At 50.6% G+C, this 16,513-nt stretch overlaps 1 protein-coding gene across 2 annotated transcripts in view; it reads left to right on the top strand.

Moving 5' to 3' along the window:
* The first annotated feature begins 3,630 nt into the window (after positions 1-3,630).
* The window catches only part of ZC3H7B (zinc finger CCCH-type containing 7B), a 54,022-nt gene continuing 41,139 nt past the window's right edge, over positions 3,631-16,513 (top strand). For both annotated transcript variants that reach the window (XM_082665587.1, XM_082665588.1), the window contains exon 1: positions 3,631-3,835. The gene's annotated coding sequence lies outside the window, so the exon portion shown is untranslated. The remainder of the gene's footprint in view (positions 3,836-16,513) is intronic.

Here is a 16,513-nt window from a genome sequence, read left to right on the forward strand (position 1 = left end):
GAAATTCTTTTCCAACCCGTGTTCAGACCACCACACTTCCCTGGTGGTCCAGTGGTAAAGAATCCGCCTTCCAATTCAGGGGACACGGGTTCAATCCCTGGTCAGGGAACTCAGATCCCACATGCCGAGGGGCAACTAAGCCCACGCACCTCAACAAGAGAGCCCGCGTGCCACAAACCACAGAGCCCACATGCCTGGAGCCCGCGCGCCACAACTAGAGGAGAAGAGAACCCACGCGCCACAACTAGAGAGAAGCCAGCACACCACAGCGAAGATCCGCCGCAGCCAAAAATAAATAAAATAAATAAATAAATGTGCTTTCCTCTAAAAAAAAATCTTCTGTATGCTTGAACATTTTCAAGCATACTGGGGACAAATGTGACTATGTTTTATCACCTGCATTTCATCCACTGTATTATAACCTATCTCAGCTTCTAGGCTTGTGGGTCCACCTCTCTCTTTTCTCTTAAACCACCTTCACCTTTGAGAATCTGAATTCTATGGACCGTTCCCCAGAAGAATGCATTATTTATTTATTATTTATTTAACCACACATTTATCAATGCTTTGCATGCAGGAACTCACTTAATCCTCTTAGTAACCCTATGGGGAAAGTACTCATTATCCCCAACCTGAGCCTAAAATGGTGCATTTTATCTTCGTGGTCTTTCCCTAAACCCCAAGACGCCTTGCTGGAGGACTGGGACCTGGGACTGTGCTGGAGCTGTGGGGAAAGGGGTTTATTTGCAGTCCCAGGACCTCATGTGGGGCCTGGCAATGAATGTTTTTGAGTGAGTGAATGAACACTGTACATGGTTGCACTTAAGACTGCCATGCACTCAGGCTCTTCCCAGGGGATAAGAAGGCATCTCTGGGGTCCAAGCCGTGGCAGGCCTAAGCTTGGAGCAGGAGGTGCCTGCTGGAGAAGGGGTAATTGAATGATGTACCTGTCAGTTCCTCAAAGGTCAGAGCATGAGTGTCCACCTCCCATTCTCCAGCGACCCGCTCCTGTGACAGGCTCTTGGGGGTAACCAGTGATACATCCAGATTTAAGATATCCACATCACGATGCTGTGGTCTTACAGGGGGATGAGGCTGGGACTGAATTCTGTCTCTACCTCTTTCTTAGTCAGTTAACTGCTTTGTGTCTGTTTCTTCACCCTGAAACAGGTAAAAACAATCCCTACCTTACAGGGTTTTGGGGAGGGTAAGAGAATCAACATGTGCAAAGTGCTTGACTCATAAGTAAATAAAAAGTGGTGGCTGTTACTGCTATTTCAGCTTTAATGTGGGGACATAGGGCAACCTGTTGGTGCCACCTTTGGGGCCTTTCTCTCCAAAGTACCACCACCTCTGGTTGGGGTCTTGTAAGGGCCCAATTACCATCTCAGGCAGCTCAGATAGTTTAACTAGTTGATACCAAATTCAAGAGGTGAAGGCAGAGAGGGGAGGGCTGGTGTCCAGCTGAATCCTCCTTAAATGATGGACAGTCCTCATTTCTTTTTTTTTTTTTTTTTTTTTAGTTTCAGCATGTGGGATCTGGTTCCCTGACCAGGGATTGAACCCAGGCCCCCTGCACTGGGAGCGTGAAGCCTTAGCCACTGGACCACCAGGGAAGTCCCTCCAGTCCTTTTTTAAGGATATGTGTTATTCCACTGGCAGCCTGGGATGGTGGAATCACCACACCTTTTACCAGCTAGTTCATTTGAGACAAGATGCAGTAGTCCGACTGGCCTCAACAGCTTCATCCATAAAATGGGAGTGATAATAACAATGGAACCTAATCTGATAAATTGTCATGAGTGTTTCACTATAAATTGTACAGGAGGTATGGAAACGAACATTTATTCATACCCGTGGGCTAGGCACTATACTATATGCTTTACAGCTATTATTTAATTGTAGTCCTTGAAACAAAATTTATGTTGATTAGGTTTTCTCATCCTTATCTTACCAATGAGGAGACTAATGCTGCAAAATTGCCTGGGGTCAGACAGCTAGCAAGTGGCAGAGCTGGGACTCCAACAGACCTTGGTCTTTCTCATGCTGCCTCAGTGACAGCCCCACCGTACCACCCAGGCTCCCTAAATTGCCAGGCTCATCCTGTGTATGCCTTTAGCCCACGATCTTGGGACTATTACAGTGACCTAGCCGTGCTTGTCAGAAATACTAAATCAGAATCTCTGGGAGTTCCCTGGTGGCTTAGTGGCTAAGATTCTGGGCTTTCACCACCGTGGCCTGGGTTCAATCCCTGGTTGGGGAACTGAGAGCCTGCAAACCGCAGGGTGGCCAAAAAAAAAAAAAAAAAAATCTCTGAGGTGGTGGGAGGGGTTAAAGGTTTTCATTTTAAACAAGGCCCTCCTCGCAGTGAGTCAGAAGGCCACTGGACTCTGCTTTTCGTTTCTGGACATAAATGTCCATCACCCTTATGCCAGAGGCTGCCTTTTTGTTTATTAATCTTAGAGTAGTGAGGGGAGAGATGGCACCCACAGAAGGAAGAGTTTGAGAAATTCCAGCGGTGCAGGTGCTTTTCACCCCTCTTTCAAGGCTCCCTTATGGTAGTGAAAAGTGTGAGAGGCCATGTAAAGCATACAAGCTCTGGAGTCAGAACTGCCCCCTTGGACAAGTTGCTTAATCTCTGAGCCTCAGTTTTCCATTTGTAAAACAGGCATGCTGAAACCAATCTCCCAGGATTATTGTGAGAATTAAATAGGCAAACTGTGCCAGTTTCTGGTCCCTCCTAGCATTTACCACAGTGTGTTTAAAATTTATCTCAGCGATGCATCTCCAGTCCCTAAGATTTTCTGGCACAAATGTGGAAAAGATAGCATTTGTAAAGATAAAATCTTTACAAATCTCACAGCTAATCCTCAATAAATAAATTAATATATATATACACACACATATATAGGTACACATATAGGCATATATATAAGTATATATATGTACTTATATACACATATACATACATATGTGTGTGTGTGCGTGCAAAATGAAGAGGGTAGAGAACTCTCAGGAATCCACGGGGCAGGTGGGATGACACCGTATTTGGAATCCGAAGCTCTGGATTCAAATCCAACCTGGACCTGGCCAGCTCTGTGTCAGTGCCAGGGATGCTGACAGCCAGTTTCTCCTTTGGTGATCTCCCCTTACCTTCTGGGTCTTCTAAGCAGCCTCAAATCCTTTCGGGAAAGATCCCATACATACAGCAACAGTCGAGGGAGGTCCTGATTCCTCTCTGAGCCTTTGGTCCTTATCCTTGAAAAGGTCACAAGGCATCTAGGGTTTTGGGGCGCCTTCATTGAAAGCATCTGGAAACCCCGGGGGGCTCTTTACACACATGAGGAAGGGCGGAGGCGCTGAGTTAGAACAGCATCAGCCCAGAAATGCAGAATTGCCAAAAGAAAAGCCCCAAGAGGGAAGGACACTTTCTAAGAAGATAAAGGTGAATTCCAGGCATGAGCTTTCCAAGGGGAAGGGGGACTTCCCCGCCCCCTCCGCCCCCAGGTGCTCAGCCCGCGCCGCCCACCCCCGGCGCCCGGCTAGGGGAGCCGCGCTCTAGGACCCGAGGAGGAAGAACTGCTGGGAGACGGTGCCTCCAGCGGGTGCTGCCGCGAGCGGCCGGCCGAGGGGGCTGGAAATGAAAGTAAAGCTCTCCGGAGCCACATGGACGGAGCTGCCGGGGCGGCGGCGCCGGGAGCAGGATGCTGCCGCCCGTAATTAAATAGCATTTACTCTTATTATTACTAATAATAATAACGTAATCATACCTCTAGTCATAGCATACCATTTATCGGGCTCGGCGCAGGCCCGCGGGGAGCGCAGCCCGGCCGAGGTGAGTGCTGCGCGCGGCCCGAGCCCCGCGGGGCAGAGGCCGGGGCCCGACCGCGAACCGGCGGCCGGCTCTGGAGGGCTCGGGGCGCCCGGGGGCCGCGCCGGGCTGGGAGGAGGTGCGGAAAGCCCTGGCCAGGCCGGAGCTGCGCGGGGACACCCGGAGAGTGCATTTTGCAAAAACGAATAGTCCCCCAACCCCCCTTTCCTTCTTTTTGGGGCTCCCCCTCCCGGCCCCCGTGCCCTGCCCCAAAGTTTCAAAGTTATTGTGCTGCCGGGGGCACCTGCCGCTGGGAGATTTGGCTGCCTCTACAACCCCCCGAGGGGTGTCTTGGAACTAATTGCGTGGGGGGCTCTCTCCTGGGCGTCCGAAGCTTTGGGGTGTGCGGATGCTTTGCCGGTTCCCGCGATGGGGTTCGAGGCGATTGGCGGGGGCGTCGCTGGCAACGCGCCCCTTCCTTTTGTGTGCGCCTTGGCCCCGCAGCGCCGGGAGTTGGAGGGACCGCAGCCGCCGACGGGCCGCCCCTGCCGGCTGCGGCGGCCACGCGAGCCCGGGGATCCGGGGCCTGCGGCCCGGCCCGGGGGAGAGGGCGGCAGGAAAGGGGGGCGCGGTCTGGGGGGTGCATTTCCGGTCGCGGGATCAGTCCCTGGGCTCAGGCCTGCGAGGGGTCCGTCGTCTTACCAGGGGCGCAGAGGGGCTGCGGGGGACAGCTCCAGCGCCTGGGGGGCGCCCCCGGGAGATGAGTGCACGGGAGCCACCCACCCCGGCCTCGGACTCCCCTCCTGCCCTCCGCGGGCCTCAGGGACTCCTCCCGGCCTGCTCCTTCCTTTCCCCGATTTCCTCTTAAAATCTGTCTGGCTCGGATATTTATAAGGTGCCCGGTTTGGGGGTCTTTCACAGAGACAAAGCAGTATTCCCAGGGGAAAAAAATCAGGATTCACTCTGATAGACTCTGATGGGTGTGATACCTACATGGCGTTAATGGGTAAGAATAGGGGCTGGAGAAGGAATGGAGGGGCTGGAGAAGGGGCCTGGGCCCGGAGTGAGGGACTGTGGTGTCCACATCAGCTTTGTCAGGGATTTCATTTCTCTGGGATTGCTTACTGGGACTTTTGTTTCCTGGGTACAAGACTTTGAACTCCAACTTCTTAGCATTTTCCTCAGTGCCTGCAGTTCATCCAGTGCCATGAAAACAGCAGAATGCAGATCCTTGGATTTTCACACAAATGTGATAATTATAGTACATTTAGCCGCTAGTGGACACAAAATTCCAGCAGAATCTTTAATGCTACTACCAAGACTTAGACCCCCTCTCCCCCCACATACTACCATACCCACCTTGGTCATCTTTCCCCATTTTCACTTTCCGTGGAAATTGGACTGCAAGCTAGAAATGATGCCCAGCCAATCGCAGTTGGAATAGGTTTGTGGTGTGGGCTTCCTTGAGCTGGGAAGGAGAAACCTGTGTCCAGGAGGGCTGAGATCTGAAGGTAGGAGAGAGGTTTTGTGAGCCCTGAGCTGGGACGAGGTTCCACGGATGCTGTGAATTCTAGGCTGTTGGCTTTTTGTTTAGGATGAACAGTTAAGAATGTGGGTTTGGGTGGATTATTTGGGGCTAAGAGCTGGGCTCTTGAGTCTTAGGTATAGGAAAGTTGAGGCATCAGTAGGTTTGGATTTGAAAATCTGAAAATAATAATCCCTTAAATAGCACTTTTTAGTTTATAACAAAAGGGCTTTCACATATGCTGGCTCATCTGTCCTCCATAGCAACCATGTCAGCTCGACATTTTTCAGTCCTCATTTTCCAGATGAGAAACCTGAGGCTTAGAGAGCTGAAGGTTCTCCCTGGAAGGTCACATAACAGAGGTAGGATTCCCACCTGGTTTTCTGCCTCCAAATCTTCACCTTCTCCCAGAGTCCTGGCTACCTTAGCAAGTTACTTTTCAAGCGCTTCTTGTGAGCACAGTGCGATGCTGTGGGGCAGGCTTGGGTTGAGTTTGCCACTTAGAGGCTGGTTGGGAAGAGAAAGTTAACTAGCGAACCAATGAGAGAACAAGGAAATGGGCAATACTAGGGTCAATGCGGTGGGAGTGGAGAGAAGAGAGAGCTCTCAGGGTAACCTGGAAAAGTTAGGGAAGGCTTCCTTCAGCAAGTGGGTCTTGAGCTTGAAAGAATGGGGATGCTTGGCTGGGGTGGAGAAGAGGTAGGGGATTCTGGGCTCACCACAATTGCTTCCGCTCTGGGAGGTTGACGAACATTCTGGCTAATTCTTACAGTGGCTCCTTGAGGGGGGAGCATTATTATCTCCATCTCACAGCTGAACACACTGAGGAACACATGATTTATGTGGCTGGCCCAAGATCACCTGGCTGGATTTGAAGCCAGTCCCGGGTGACTGTTAAGTGTGCTGCATGGCGTCAGAATTGGACCACCTCCATCCCAAATATGTAGACAAGAACAGAGACCAGGACAGTTTGAACTGGCAAATGTTCCGGGGGTGGGGGCTTAAGCTAAAATGTCAGCAGGCTCCCCAAGGCCAGGGAGTTTTAATGAACCAGCCCTGTGCCCCATGGCCTCGCAGGTACTCTCAGGAGGTTTCTGGAAGCCTGACTGCAGAAGGCAGAATGGTGGTGGAAGGAAGACTGAGCCCTGAGTGTGGAGATCCGAGTTCAGTTCCTAGTGCCTGCCAGTGCCTGGCTTGACGCCACGGAGGAGCCTGTGGCTTGGAAAGGAGAAAGATATGGATGATTAACCTGAGCTTCCCGAGGACAGGAACTGGATCTGATTCACCCTCTGTGTCCCAGGCCCCCGTGGAGGTGCCAGGAGGACGCATTCAGCCATTTTGTTGTCAAATTGAATTATGTCCCAGTGTAGAGGAAGAAGATTTCTTTTGCCCTGGGGGGTGGAAGGTCTTCTGAGAAGAAGTGCCATTTAAATATTTGAAAGATGGGTTGAGGGCTTCCCTGGTGGCGCAGTGGTTAAGAATCCGCCTGCCAATGCAGGGGACACGGGTTCAATCCCTGGTTGGGAAGATCCCACGTGCCGTGGAGCAACTAAGCCCGTGCGCCACAACTACTGAGCCTGCGCTCTAGAGCCCGCGAGCCACAACTACTGAAGCCCACGCGCCTGGAGCCCGTGCTCCGCAATAAGAGAAGCCACCGCAATGAGAAGCCTGCGCACCACAACAAAGAGTAGCCCCTGCTCGCCGCAACTCGAGAGAGCCCGCGTGCAGCAACGAAGACCCAACACAGCCAAAAATAAATAAATACAATAAATTTTTTTAAAAATTAAAAAAAAAAAGAAAGATGGGTTGAGAAAGGCCAGAGAAAGGGCATTCTAAGGAGAGGCACTGAGCTGGACAAAGGCACGGTGGTGTGAAGTAAGAACAGGCAGATCATCTGGTACAGCCACAGTGCAGGTGGCAGGTGTGAATTCAGGTTCATGTCAGGCTCTGCCACTGTGGTCCCTTGGGTTCTCCAGGCCCAAGTTTCCTTTTCCGAAAATGAGCCCTGAGGTTTGATGATGTTTGGTGGTAACCTCTGGGAGGAGCCCAAGTGCCCGGGGATCGGGACAGGAGACTCAGATGAGAGGAACTAGAGGGGTTTAAAATTTTTTAGTAACTTAACAAACACCAATCCAGCAATTAGCTAGTGGCCAGCTCTCATGAGTGGTTTCTCCTAGATGCGCTTATTCAATCTTTATGATAGCCCTATAGGTGGGCGCTATAATTGTCCCCATTTTACAGATGAAGAAACTGTGGCACAGAGAGGTTAAGTGACATCGTGTAAGTGACAGAGCTGGAGGGCAAACCCGGGCAGTTTGGCTCTTGAGCTGGCCCAGTGGAGGACTAGGTAAGGCTGGGAGGGAGGGAGGCAGGAGGCTGACGGGGCTGGTGGTGGTAAGGTGAGACAGCAGAAGGTGGAGGTATCCTCTGAGGAAGTCTGGCTGCAGCCTCAACTGGAGCCTCAGCTGGGGTTGATGAAGTGACTGCTACGTGTCAGCTCCCAGGAGTCTCCACAGAAGCCAGTTCCTTTCATCACATTTAATGGCCCATAGAAAACAGGCTCGTTTTCCTTTCTCTGTCATCACCAGCTATGGGGCTCCTTCCCACCTTATTTATTTCTCCTAGTAAGTCTGTTTCTTTGCAGGCACCCTGATGGCTTCTGCAGGTGTGTTAGCGCTGTTTCCCCATCAGGCTGTGGAGGCCCAGAGGGGAGGGGCGGCAGCATTTCTGCATCCAGCAGACATCTCTAGTTGACTTCAGTTCCGCGGCAATTCCCGAGCCCCGAATCAGAGGCTGAGACCCAGGCCTGATGGTGACAGGGGCAGTAGCGACAGCAGCCACCGTGTCTGGAATGCGGCCGTGTGCCGGCCCTGTGCTTGTGCTTTCTCTTACTGAATCCACTTAATGACTCTTTTGAGGCAGGAACAACTCTTAAAAGCCCCATTTTGCAGATGGGGAGACTGAGGTTCCAAGATCACACAGCTGAGGTAGAGCAGGGGGTCAGAGGGAGCCAAGCCTGCTGGACTCCTGAGTCCGAGGTCTTAGCCGTCCTGCAGGAGAGATGCTGTCAAGCTATTTCAGTCTCCATGGAGCTCTTTTCTTATCTGTCTGGAAACCCTAATGATCTAACATTTGTATCGTGCTTTTGCCCACAGTCTCTCATTAATCCTCATGATAATCTTTCAAGGTGAAAGAGGTCTCTGTTTTTCAGAAGAAACCCGAGGGGCCCCCCACCCCTCAGTTCTTCCTGTCTTGTCCACACCATGACTCAGAGAGGGAACCGGGTATCAGATTCCCTGACGCTGAGAGCTGGGGTCAGCCAGCGAGAATCCGTCGAGCGCTTCCTTGAGGGCTGCGGGCAAGGTCGAGGCTCTGACCCTTCCGGGCTTTTCAGAGGCTCATCTAAGCTCTTGTTCTCTGGAGCATTCGTGTCATACCCTGTCCCTTTGCAGGCAGAGGAGCACAGGGCAGGGAGTCCAAAGTCCTGCCTTTCGTTCAGTCCCAGCACACACTTGCTGCGTGAGTTGGGGCACCATCATCCTGTCATTCCTGGCCTCAGTCTCCTGTTCTGAAAAATGGCCTTGCTGATTTAGTCCTGTCTGCCTCAGGTTTGCTCTGAAACTTAAATGAAGGAACTTTGAAAGCTATAAAGACCACCCGGTGTGAGGGCATGGTTGTGATTGCCATGAACATTTAATAACATCCAGAGTGTTTCTGAATCTTCTTCTCCACGGCTTACCTTGATCCAGGCCTGGACGACTGCAGTAGCCTCCTAACTAATCTGACACCTTCCCCTCTTGTCGTCCGTCCTCAACACAGCAGCCAAGTGGATCTTCTCAAGAGAGAGACCCTGTCACTCCTCTGCTGAAAACCTTCCAGTGGTTTCCTGGCACACATAGAGCACAGTGCTGGCTCTCCAGCTTGGCCCGTGTGTAGCTCTCTGACCAGCCTCAGCCTGTCCCTTGCCCCTTCCTTCCTGCTTGGCCTGCCCTCACTTCAGTACTGCAGCCTCATTGGCCTTCTGTCTTTTCCTTGAATATTCTAAGTTTGTTCCCACCTCAGGGCCATTGTCTTCGCCATAGCCTGTGCCAGGTGTGCCCTTACCCCCCTCCCACGTTCCTGTGACTGGATCCTAATTGTCCCTTTTAAATGCCACCTCCTTGGAAGGGCCTTCGCTAAGCTCCCAGCCCACCCCCCTCTCCATCGTTCCCTGACACGTTTCCTATTTTAGTTTCTTTGTAACTCTTTTTTTTTTTTTTTTTTTTTTTTTTTTGTGGTTCGCGGGCCTCTCACTGTAGTGGCCTCTCCCGCTGCGGAGCACAGGCTCCGGACGTGCAGGCTCAGCGGCCATAGCCCACGGGCCCAGCCGCTCTGCGGCATGTGGGATCTTCCTGGACTGGGGCATGAACCCGTGTCCCCTGCATCGGCAGGCGGACTCCCAACCACTGCGCCACCAGGGAAGCCCTCTTTGTAACTCTTAACTGTATCATTACTTGTGCATTTAACACTGGCCTTTTTATTTGTCTTGCTGTGCATGGACCACAGGCTGTCCAAGGCCAGGACACTTGGCCAGAACAAGAACTAACCTTGTTCTCCCAGCATCTGGCAGAGCCCATTGCACACAAAGGTGTCCGGTGGTTATTTGTTGAGTAAATGAATAATAGTAGCAGGGTGGTCCAGAGCAGCCCTTGCCAGAAAAGAGTGGCCTAGAAGGAAACTGCAAAGAAATTGGGGTTGACTGATTGAAAAGTACTTACAGGATAATTTTGAAAGTTGCCAAGTATTCTCTGATGGTGCCCAGTTCAGCAGAAACACAAATTTCTGACCTCCTCTGGGTGTGTGTGTGTGTGTGTGTGTGTGTGTGTGTGTAGGCGGAGGGGACTATGTAAATCTGCAAAATAGTCTTGGAAGGTGGATATCATTAGCTCCATCTTGTAAATGACAAAAAAGAGGCTCAGGCTGATTCCCTGAAAGCTAGCGTGGGACAGGGCTGGGACTGGAACCGGCTCAGGGCCCTCTGCAGAGCAGCCCATGAAACTCTTGGTGCCCAGGTGGGGATTTCTCCGCCCATGAACAGGAGCAGTGACTTCAAATTGCTCAAAAAAAAGAAAAAGAGTGGTAACCAGTCACTCTGAGCTCTGGACTCTGGGCAAGCTCTGTTTTTTTTTTTCATTTTTATTTTTTAACAGTGAGCTTCTGTTACTTTTCTATTATATATATAAAAGAGTTACTGTTTAAATGTCTCACTTTAGCAGCCTAGCAGGTGGGTCTTGGAGGTGGAGAAGCAGGAGTAGAGCTTGGGCCCCTGGAGAAAGATGTGGGTTTGAACCCTTCTGTGCAGTTGGGCCCTTAGGTTGTTGCGAACAAGAAAGACAAGATGAAGAAAGTAAAAGCCTCTTTGGGGGACTTCCCTGGTGGCACTGGGGTACTTCCCTGGTGGCACGGTGGTTGAGAATCCGCCTGCCAATACAGTGGACACGGGTTCGAGCCCTGGTCCGGGAAAATCCCACATGCCGCAGAGCAACTAAGCCCGTGCGCCACAACTACTGAGCCTGCGCTCTAGAGCCCACGAGCCACAACTACTGAGCCCGCATGCCACAACTACTGAAGCCCCTGTGCCTAGAGCCCGTGCTCGGCAACAAGACAAGCCACTGCAATGAGAAGCCCGCACACCGCAACGAAGAGTAGCCCCTGCTCCCTGCAACCAGAGAAAACCCGCATGCGGCAACAAAGACCCAACACAGCCAAAAATAAATAACAAAAAAAAAAAGCCCTTTGGAACCAGAATGCTGTGGGAGGGTGGAGATTACGCTTTGCAGCTGACTCTTAGTTTGGCTTATAGTGGGGCCGTGGAGGGGGCCTGGGGGAAGTTTCTTGAACTTTGGTTTCTATTTAAGGTGGCCAGTTAAAAGAAACAAACTGCAGGTTGCTGAGTCCTGCGGGTATCCATTGCGTGTTCATTTCTGGACAGATGTTCCTGGCGGAGCCTGGAGGTGCCAGTACCTGCAGCCTCCTTCCCATGCAGCAGTGTGGCCTTGGGCAAGTCACAGATCCCGCCAAGCCTCATTTAAAAAAAAAAAAAAAAAAGACTTTATTTTTGCAAGTCTCGCTTTTTGGTGGAAAGTGGGGATAATAGCACCTACTTTTGAGATTACTGTAGGGATAAATAACCTGATTCCTGAGAGCAGGACTTCCCAAGCACCTCTGTACTGCAGACTTATCAGGCAGCCTGGGGAAGCCCATGCATGCCTTCTCAGAATACTCTTTTTTTTTCTTTTTTTTTTTTGCGGTACGCGGGCCTCTCACTGTTGTGGCCTCTCCCGTTGCGGAGCACAGGCTCCGGACGCACAGGCTCAGCGGCCATGGCTCATGGGCCCAGCCGCTCCGTGGCATGTGGGATCTTCCCGGACCGGGGCATGAACCCATGTCCCCTGCATCGGCAGGCGGACTGTCAACCACTGCGCCACCAGGGAAGCCCCTCAGAATACTCTTTTTAAATGCATAAAGTAACATACACAGGATTACAAAGGAAACCAATTCTCTTGAACTACAGCTGGGCTTTTACATCAATGCACTAAAAAATAAGATCTGCAGTGAGTCTAATGTAACTACTGTAATTTTGAAGTTGTGAGCGTGAACAATATTTTGTTGTGTCCGCAGTAGCTGAAATTTGACAGGGAAAAAGCTGTAATTTCTTGTGCTGACACTACTGAGTGTATTGCCTACATTCATAATCGAGTGGAATGTTAAATATCAGGTAGGAGTTAGTGAAAAAAGTTGCAAATGTTTTCCCAGACCCCTGAAGAAAGGTCACATACCCCTGAATTCTCTCCCTGGGCCCCAGGTTCAAAACCCCTGCCATAGAAGGTGCTTCACGCCCAGCAGGTAGCCTCCAGAAGTGAGCTGAGACCCCTCCCTGACCTCCTTGGAGCAGAGGGTCCTCGGGCTCCATGCAGACCCAGAAAGCTGATGAGTGAGGTCGGGGACTGTGAAATTAAAGCCTTCCTGGTCTCTCGGAGTAAGCCATCGAGGGCCTGGTGAGTCAAGAGAAGTGCCAGGCGTGGAGATGACGTAAGCTCAGGTGGTGTTCATGCTGTGCGTGGCCCGTCTGCAGGCTGCACTGGGGCAGGTGAGTGCTCGGGGTGGGGTGGCAGGGTGCAGTGTGGGTCTAGGCTGAAGGCGGCCTGTGGGGGTGAGGGAGCACTTTTGAGTCAGGAGGTGACACTGTGTGGTCTCCAGAGTCCAACTACCAGAGTTCAAAGCCCAGCTCTGTCACTTAGTAACGAACCCTGGCCGGTCACTTCACCTCTTTGTGCCTTGGTTTCCTCATCTGTAAAATGAGGATGATAGTAGTACTTTCTTAAGGGGTGTTATGAGGATTAAGTATTATACTTAAAGCTCTTAGAATAATACCTGGTAAGAGAAAGTGCTTAATAAATGATGACTGAGGGATTTCCCTGGCGGTCCAGTGGTTAGGACTCCATGCTGTCACTGCCCAAGGGCCCGGGTTCCATCCCTGGTTGGGGAACTAAGATCCCGCAGGCCACGCGGTATGCCAAAAAAAAAAAAAAAAGATTACTGAAACCCACATCTTCACTGTTATTCTAGGATTTATGAGACTCCACTTACTCAGAATATGTTTCTCTGTGCTGCTCAGAGATGAATCAGACCCAGCTTCTGGCTTCAAGGAGCTCCTAGTTTAGGGAGAGAATGGGAACATTAACTAGGATCGGTGCAGTGCTTGTGAGCTTGGGGTGCTGTGCAAAGGTGGGGTTTGGGGAAGGAAGGCTTCCTGGTAGAGGAGCCACCTCAGCTGAGCTTTTTTTTTTTTTAATTTGTTAATCCTCTTATTTATTTATTTTTTGGCTGCATTGGGTCTTCGTTGCTGCGTGGTCTCTCTCTAGTTGCGGCGAGCGGTGTCTACTCTTTGTTGCGGCGCGTGAGCTTCTCATTGCGGTGGCTTTTGTTGTGGAGCACAGGCTCTAGGCACGCGGTCTTCAGTAGTTGTGGCTCGTGGGCTCAGTAGTTGTGGCTCGCGGGCTCTAGAGCACAGTCTCAGTAGTTGTGGTACACGGGCTTAGTGGCTCCATGGCATGTGCGATCTTCCCGGACCAGGGCTCGAACCCGTGTCCCCTGCGTTGGCAGGCGGATTCTTAACTACTGCGCCACCAGGGCAGCCCTCAGCTGAGCTTTAAAGAAGCACTGGGCATTAGGGTTGTTCCAGGAAGAGCGGGCAGCTTGAACGGGAAGCTGGATGCTCCAAAGTTGCTGGAGTGTCACATTCCAGGCCTGGCCATGGGTGGGTGCTGTGTGACCTGGGTGAGCAGCTTGACCTTTGTCCTCCTGGTAGTGGGTGTCATGCAAGGTTTGGTTTGTTTTCTAACTTTCTTCACAGGAAGTTACAAAAATGGTAACAAAGAGTTCCCTTCACCCAGCTTCCCTTGATGGTGATATACAGCCAATATACATGATCAAAACCGGAAAACTGGCATCGGTACATTAGTGGACTACAGAGCTTATTCACTTTCCGCCTTTTCTTAAACCTACATTCATTTGTGCGTGTGCAGGCACCTGGGAGGGTTTTGATGTCGCACGGGGGAGTGACGTTGACATGTATGTCGGATACCCCTGACCACCAAATGGCAGCAGATTGGAGGGAGCTCGACGGAGGCTGCTGGTCAGAGATGATGAGGGCCTGCTAGTGGAGATGATGGGAGAAGAGTGAAGAAGTGTTTGGGAGGTGAGGGTGGAAGGAACTGGAGATTGAGAACAGGATGACGGTTGGATCTAGGACTAGAGTTGGGGAACAATGGCGGAGGAGCAGGATTAGGGGAGAAGCTGCTGAGTTAAGTTTGGGATGTGTTGAGTGAGAAGAACACCCAGCCCAACTGGGATGGGCGCCAGGGAGGACTTTCTGGACACGGAGGCATCCAAGCTGGGTCTTAAAGGATGAGTAGGAGTTGGCTGGGGGCGGGCTGGGGAGGATGAGGGCGTTCCACGTAGAGGGTTCAGGATGAGGAAAGGCACAGAGGTCCTCAACAGTCTGGAGATTGGACATCTGGGTAAGCGCTTCCCAGAAGGTAAGAGATGTGAATCTGAAATACTGGGGAGGGGGTGAGCCTGGTGGGAGGAATAGATTTGTGAGTCACTGACATGACTCATGAGATCATGAAATGCAAGAGCTCATCTGGGGAGAGCATGTCAAGTGAGGAGAGCACCGTCCCTTAACTGGAAGATCTGGGCAGAGGAGTGGAGGACCAGCAGACGCAGCCAGGGGTCCTAGAAAAGGCCAGTAAAAAGCTGTCCCCCACTGGACTCAGCAGCTCGGAGGCCCCTGGGACGGGGAGGACCCTTGGCAGGCACCCTCAGTGGAGTGGGCATGGGCTTGCTGGGAGTAGGAAGTGAGGATGTGGGAACAGCATAGACAACCCTTTCACGAAATGTGACCAAGAGGCGGAAGGGATAAATTGGGAGATTGGCACTGACATATACACGCTACTGTATATAAAATAGGTAACTAAGAAGAACCTGCTGTACAGCACAGGGAACTCCCCTCAATACTCTGTAATGGCCTATATGGGAAAAGAATCTTAAAAAAAAAATGAGTGGATATATGTGTATGTACAACTGATTCATTTTGCTATACATCTGAAACTAACACAACATTGTAAACTATACTCCAATAAAAATTTTTTAAAAATGTGACCAAGAAAGGGAATCAAGGTTGTGCTAGCCAGAAGGGGATTCAGGAGCAGAGGAGGGAATTATTTTGGGGGTGGGGGAGTCTTGAGCACGATGACACACTCAGGGTCCTGGGGCTGGGTCTGATTACTTAATGGGCGACAATAAGGGTAATTATGGTGATGTGTGTGGGCCCTGGGGCCAGGCTGCTAGGATTCGAATCCCAGGTCTACCTTGTTTCAGCTGTGTGACCTTGGGCAAGTCACTTGACTTCTCTGTGCCTCTGTTTCCTCCTCCACAAAATGAGAATGATAGCAGTCCCTATCTCATAGGATTGTGCAATCCTTAAGGAAGGTATTATGTGTATAGGGATCATGACAGCCCCTGGAACATGGTAGCCACTCAGGAAATGTTAATATTATTACCTGATTGTGAATTTATCTCGGTCTCAGTTTTGCTCATTTATGTATTCAACACTCATTCATTCTTATCTAGGTAATGCTTGGATTGGGTGAGTTGATACACATTCATCCATTTCTTTTTCATCCAAACCACCATTTCCTGAGCACCTCCTCTGTGTCAAGCATGGGCCAGACGTTGAGATTTTGGAGGGGCTAGCACAGTCCCTGCCTGGTCTGATGAAGATCTGAGTCTTTAAAATTCTGTCATCTTCAAACCCTTCTCCAAAATGGAAAAAACAATGTGTTTCCTTCATGGTTCTCAGGTCAATGGTTTGGTCTTTTTCTTGGGAAGAACAGTCCATGGACATTTTGGCAGTCCTGGAGCACTGGGCTTAAAATCAGGCTACTGGTTCCCATTTGGCCCCTGTCCTACTGTTGGCCTGATGTCAGTCATCTCATTTTGTATTTTAGATTACAAGGCTAATACTTGCTCTCTGCAAAAAGTCCAGACCATGGTGAGGTATATAAAGCAGAAAGGAAAGTGGTCTGTTGCCTCTTGGCAGATCCCAGGTCCCAGAGAGAACCAGTTAAATTGGAGAATATTCTCTCACACAGAGGTAATCATACAACCCAGAATGTTCTGAAATCTGCTTTTTTCCTTTCTCAACCACGTACAGAGACATCTCCATGACAGTACATATAGATTCAATAGCTGCATTGTATTCCATAATGCAAGTGATTGATTAAGCTATTCTCTACTGGTGGACATTAAGGTTGCTTCTAGTTTTTTTCTCTTTAAAAAAAAAAGAAAAAGAATCCCTGGGGACTTCCCTGGTGGTCCAGGGGTTAAGACTCCGTGCTCCCAATGCAGCGGCCCGGGTTTGATCGCTGGTCAGGGAACTAGATCCGCATGCCTGCAACTAAGAGCCTGCATGCCGTAACTAAAAATTCCGCATGCTTAAACTAAAAGGTCCCGCACGCGTCAACGAAGATTCTGCACGCAGCAGTGAAGATCCTGAGTGCTGCAGCTAAGGCCCAGTGCAGCCAAATAAATAAATAAATATATTTTTAAAATCCCTGTACAAATATAATTTG

The sequence above is a fragment of the Grampus griseus genome (assembly GCF_964374135.1).
Source record: "Grampus griseus genome assembly, chromosome: 11".
Classification (NCBI taxonomy): Eukaryota; Metazoa; Chordata; class Mammalia; order Artiodactyla; family Delphinidae; genus Grampus; species Grampus griseus.